At 35.6% G+C, this 6,332-nt stretch overlaps 1 long non-coding RNA gene across 1 annotated transcript in view; it reads right to left on the bottom strand.

The window, feature by feature from the left end:
• Positions 1–100: 100 nt before the first annotated feature.
• Positions 101–6,332, bottom strand: part of LOC147839117 (uncharacterized) — a 490,241-nt gene continuing 484,009 nt past the window's right edge. Inside the window, exon 4 of the long non-coding RNA XR_015518268.1 lies at positions 101–146. This is a non-coding gene — a long non-coding RNA (uncharacterized LOC147839117). The remainder of the gene's footprint in view (positions 147–6,332) is intronic.

Raw genomic sequence — 6,332 nt, 5'->3', positions numbered from 1 at the left:
CTGTAAAATGTCGGCAGCTGCAGTTGCCAGAAGTGTACTTTTATTTTACAGTATGTTGATGTAAAAATACATGGAGTACATTGATATACACAATACAAAAAAAAAACATTATTTTACTGTAGAATCTGACTGTTCTTTTTTATAAACTATTTTTTATCATGTATTAAGGATGAGAGACCTCCAGGATTTCATCTAAAATAAGTTTTTTTTTTTTTTTAAATGACGACTCCGTTGAACTAACTCTTTAAGATGCAGTGAACACTTCTCTGTAAATGTACAACACATCCTTTAATACTTGATTGCTTATAGTCATTACAAAAATAAGTCACTATAGTATAGTCAAATCTGATCATGCTGACTCAAATATAGACGTGTAGGCGTAAAGTGAAAAAGGCAACTGGGTTTTGTCATGTCATGTTTCGCTTTACAAAAAAGATCAGATTGTGCTGTCATGGAAGTGTTTTAGTCAATTATCACTACATAATGCATCATCTTTACAGGAAACTGTAGTTGTAAAAGAATTACATTTTGATATAACAGCTAAAATAAATGTATGTGTCAGAATTATTAGCCCCTTGTTTATTTTTTTCCCCAATTTTTGTTTAACAGAGAGACTTTTTTCAACACATTTTTAAATATAATAGTTTTAATAACTCATTTCTAATAACTATTTTATCTTTGCCATGATGACAGTAAATAATATTTTACTATAGATATTTTTCAAGACACTTCTATACAGCTTAAAGTAATGGTTTGTTCAGTAAACTATCAAAAAAAAGGGGGGGCTAATAATTTTGTCTTTAAAATGGTTTTTAAAAAATTTAAAACTAACTTTCTTTCTTGGTGAAATGAAACAAATAAGACATTCTCTAGAAGAAAAAATATTAGCAGACATACTGTGAAAATTTCCTTGCGGTGTTAAACATCATCTGGGATATATTTTAAAAAATAATATATATGTAAATAATATATATACAAAAATATTAGCCCATTTAAGCTATAATTTTTTTAGATCACCATCGCTATACAATAACTTGCCTAATTACCCTAACCTTAACCTAGTTAAGCCTTTAAATGTCACTTTAAGCTGTATAAAAGTGTCTTGTAAAATATTTGCTGTCATCATGTTATCAGAAATAAGTAATTAAAACTATTATGTTTAGAAATGTGTTGAAAAAATCTCTCCATTAAACAGAAATTGGGGCAAATAAATAAACAAATAAATCATATATATATATATATATATATATATATATATATATATATATATATATATATATATATATATATATATATATATATACATATACTTATATATATCCAGTTTCCCAGAATAAGTGACACCACAATTACGTAAACTTTACTTTTTTTTATTATTTAAGTTCCTAAAACTAAATCATAACCTATTTGTTTCTTTTGTTTTTGCCTTGCCATTATATGCAGCCCATATATATATATATACACACACACACACACACACACATATATATATATATATATATATATGGGCTGCATATAATGGCAAGGCAAAAACAAAAGAAACAAATAGGTTATGATTTAGTTTTAGGAACTTAAATAATAATAAAAAAGTAAAGTTTACGTAATTAATGTCACTTATTCTGGGAAACTGGAAAACATCAAGGCATGTAATTTTTATTATTAATTTTTCCTATATATTTGGGCTGCACCAATAGAAAATTAACTTGTCAACTCTGAAACTGTGAAATTATGTGAATTTCACATTCACTTTTTGAGAAATATCACGATGAAAATCCATAAAATTATGACATACAAGACATGCCATGGTATCTGGTTTGAGGTTAGCATCTTGAACTAAATCACAAAAATGGTGAAAAAGTCGACTTTGTTATTGCCAACTCTGTTAGTGTTTTGAGAACATGATAGTATTTATGATAGTATTAGAAATTCATTCGGTTTACTGTAAATTATAGTTTTGTTTTGCAGTATATCGTTTCAAAATCCGAAAATTAAAGGTGATAAACAAATTGAGTATCAAAAAGTAATCAAAAATATAACTTAGTCCTAGCCTACCTAAAATGTGTAAACTATAGCCAGCTTGCTTGTAAAACGACTAACTCCACACTTTTAACTATTTCAGACCTCTAACTTGTTAACAAACCTGTTAAAATTGTTTAGGCTTTCTCAAGTTTTATCTAGCTTTTCTTCAAACGCATTCGACGCATTTTTTGCTTTTATGTTTTCAGGTCAGTATTACAAGCAGTGTCTTTCCATCACCACACAGAGGCAGTATAAACTAACAGTTGTTTACTTTGACGATCTCCTGTTTTCATCTTTCATCGATGTTCTCTTCAAATAGTTTTCAGTCTCTCCTCTGGGAAAACAATAGGATTTCTTATCTGTGGATGGTAGAAATGTCTTTATGATATTTCTCTATGGCTAAATTTGAAGCCAGCACTCAGTCAGCAAGTGACTAATGGTGGGACTCGTGATGAATTGTTTATAAGTCAGAAGAACCTGACACTCCTTCACAAGGGCCAGAGCAAATGAGCTCGAGTGAAAGACAAAGAAGAACACCTTTATGAGACTGTGCCTGAAACCTGCCTTTGTTTCTGAGAGCAACCGTGGCCCTAAAAAACAAAATTCTTGATTAGTTCTCCCAAATGTGAATGTTAGCCCATGATTTACTCACCTTTTAGCCATAGTAAATGACATTCTTCTTTCGGTCGACGATGAAGTGTTTCCGTTCAGCAATTCAAAAGAGGCCCTAAAAGTTCATCCATCCATAATAAAACACAGCTCTGGAGGGTGAATTAAGGCCACCTGTGGTAAACAGATGCAATTATGTAAGACAAATATCCATATTTAAAACTTCATAAACATTTTGCTAACTTGATAGCAGAAACAATGTCCCAGTATGACAAATTTCGGCTTTCTGCTCCACAAAAAAAAAAAAAAAAAAAACAATAATGCATGATTTACTTAGGATTCCTGAACACACCCCCTTCATTGGTTGAGAAATTCATGAACATGCAGCCAAAATAAACTAAATTTATCACTCTTTTAATTAGAAAAGTTATCACTTCTCCACCTGCATGAAGTCATTATTGCCTGTTCTAACCAATGTGGTTCAAATTATGGGACCCCTGCTAAATCCAGCTTAAACCAGCCTAAGCTGGTTGGCTGGTTTTAGCTGGTCAACCAGGCTGGTTTTAGAGGGGTTTTGGCCACTTCCAGGCTGGTTTCCAGCCATTTCCAGCCTTGTCTTAGCTGGTCAGGCTGGGAAATGACCAGCTAAAACCAGCTTGACCAGCCTAGCCAAGCTGGGAGTCCAGCCAAAACCAGCTATATCCAGCTTAAACCAGGCTGGTCAAGCTGGTATAATATATAGTATATTATTGAGAGTTAATTTAAAGCCATCTTGCGGCCCACCTCAAGATCGCTGAGGCCCACTGGTTGAGAATTTCTGCATTATATTAGGCTTGGTCATTTGAATCACTGAATTGTTAAGACTCGCTATGATTTGGTCATTTGAATCAGTAAATCAATCAGATAGTTCAACTCAATTGATTAATAACTGGACATTACCTCAAACTGAATCGTTTAAATCAGTAAATCAATGACTGAATACTCACTTTGACTGAAATGTTTGATTCAGTGAATTGTTTGAAGACTCAATCTGGATCATCATCTCCAGATCATTTGAAGTAGCAAATCAGTAGTGGTGGGTGGTTTGGGGGGAGTGAGAGGATGTTGGGTAGGTGCGGTGTTTCGTAGGTTGCTAGTCGACTATCAACTGTTTTCTCATAGGATGAAAATCTCACAAAACATTGCTGTCACTCTGATACAAGTTTTATTTATGGAAAAATTGCAATGCACTGCAGTGTTTGGGTGTTCTGTGTTTGTCTGGGATAATAAGTGGACTGAAATGTGTATATTTCATACAAGCTGAAGCTGATTGGTCAATTTTTGTAATGTGACTCATGGTGCACACGCATGCTTCCTGCAAGCCGCACACCTTCACTGGAGATAAAAAACTTGCACAAACTCAAAAAAAAAAAATTTGCAATATGCGAACTGCCTTCAAAAGGCAGCCATCATTTGCAATCTCCAGCAGCTGATCTTCTTGCACATACATGGTGGATTCACCTGATTTGTTAACAAATGGGTTGCGAATCCACTCATTGGCAGTTGGCAGTTTGCAAGTCCTTCACTGGTCTTTTCCTCTTAGCAAAGAAACTTTCCAAAGACGTCTGTTTCTTATTCATTTTTGCTTGTGGGTTGTGGGATGTTAGCGAGAGAATTTGGTCATTTTTCCGAATAAAATTAAAAAGATCAAATTAAAAAATCGTTCAGACTCAGATAATAAATAAAACTTAAATAATTAATGATTTCTTATGCGGCCCGGTACCAATTGACCAGTCCACGGCCCAGTGTATGAGGACCACTGCTATAAACGGACCGTCTGAATGAGTGAATGAGTATCCCATGACTTGCTCTGACCACATAGTTTGGATCAGTAAATTATTAACTTGAGACTCACTCTGACTGAAATGTTTGAATCAGTAAATCGTTAACTGAAAACTCACCCTGGATCGTCATCAGTGACGTAGTGCAAAATGTGTGGGCCCAACCCACGCAGTGGTGGCGATGTTGAGGCTGAGTGAGTTAGGATCGCACAAAGTGAAAAGGTCATCATCATCTCCAGACCACTTGAATCAGTGAATCAGTAATTGAAAACTTGCTCTCACTGATTTGCTTGAATGGGAAACTGAAGACTCACTCTGACCAGATCATTAAAATCAGAGAATCTGTAACTGGAGACTCAAATTCAGAGTTGTTGACTCGAGAACAGACACATTTGGATAAGTTTACTTTAAAATGCACTGTTCAGTGTGAGACGATTCATCAGGTTACCTAAAATGTCAGATAGTTTATTAGTGTCCTGAGTGGGTGAATAAAGACTCACTCTGGATCATCAACTGATTGTCTGTGTTATTATGTTGTAAGTATGCACATATCTAGGAAAATTAAGAATACGTACAGCCGAATCTCAGGAGAATTGAGGTAATTTTTCGCCCACTCCTTTTTTTAAAACATCGGGGATTGAAACATACTCAATTGCTCGCCTACTGCTTTTTCCATACCTAATAGTAGAGAAGTATGCAGTTTCGAACGCAGCCTGAAACTTTCAAATCAGTTAATTTGTAACTGAAGACTCAGTTTGGTTGAATCATTTGAATTAGTGAATCTTGACTGAAGATTCACTCTGACCAATTTGTAACTGACCAACTGGAGACTCACTCTAAATGGGACAGTTTGAATTCATGAATCAATAACTAAAGACTCGCTCTGACCAAGTAGTTCAAATTAGTAAATTAATTACTGAAAACTCACCTTGGATCATCATCTCCAGATATTTTGAATCAGTGAATCAGTGTGGCGAGGGGGCGTGGCCGAGAGCCGTGGGAACGGGGTGAGGCCACCGAGTAAGTGGATACACCTGCGGTGCGCACCTGCCTCGTATCCCACGGAAGGAGCTCTGGACCATAAAAGGAGGACCGATGGCAGAGGAAGGGAGAGAGGACCGGGAGTAACTGGAGTCTTTCACTGACTGGCCCACTTGAATCAGTGAATCGGTAACTGAAGACTCACTTTGACCAGATCATTTAAATCGGAGAGTTGCTGGCTTAAGAACAGACACAATCAGATTAGTTCATTTTCACAAAAACCACCGTCAAGTGTTTTTTGTGAAATGATTCATTTGATGATTCATTTAAAAGGAGTTGAAACAACACAATTCAGAACGTTTTTTTCTGGGACAACTTAATTGTTTTATGTTCAATCCACTTACATTTGTAAAAATTAATAAGTTACTTTATTGATTTATTTTAGGACAAAACAAAGGAATTGTGTGGAACCCAGCTTTTTTGAAAATGTTGGGCTATTATATCTACCCAGTAAACTCGGTGGCGTTCCAAACCAGTATAGCTCAAGTTGTGTCTGGCATCTGAGGTTTGTAGATTCCCACACAAATGAGGCAGGCGTTTTCTGGCCGGGTTGTCAGAGGTATGTAAAGCAACACCTGTCCCAATGCCTGATATCCAGCAGAGCAGCCGTGTGGAGGCAGAGCCACTGTTGTGCTGCACAGAGGAATCGATATGGAAATGATATTGAAATCATCAACGGACAGAGCCAACCGTTTGTGGAGCTCCTCAAAAGCACTAATAGACATATTTACTTGAGTGCATAAGGAACGTGGCTTCAAGAGGAAATTATGCAGCATTACAAACATTCCTTTCTATTTTAAACACATTTTTGTTGAGATCTTCCCCCTTATAAGACTTGTGAAC

This window comes from Danio rerio, chromosome 20, assembly GCF_052040795.2.
Source record: "Danio rerio strain M-AB ecotype USA chromosome 20, GRCz13ab, whole genome shotgun sequence".
NCBI lineage: Eukaryota > Metazoa > Chordata > Actinopteri > Cypriniformes > Danionidae > Danio > Danio rerio.
Note: the sequence above shows the minus strand (reverse complement) of the source record. Positions and strands in the feature narration are given on the sequence as shown.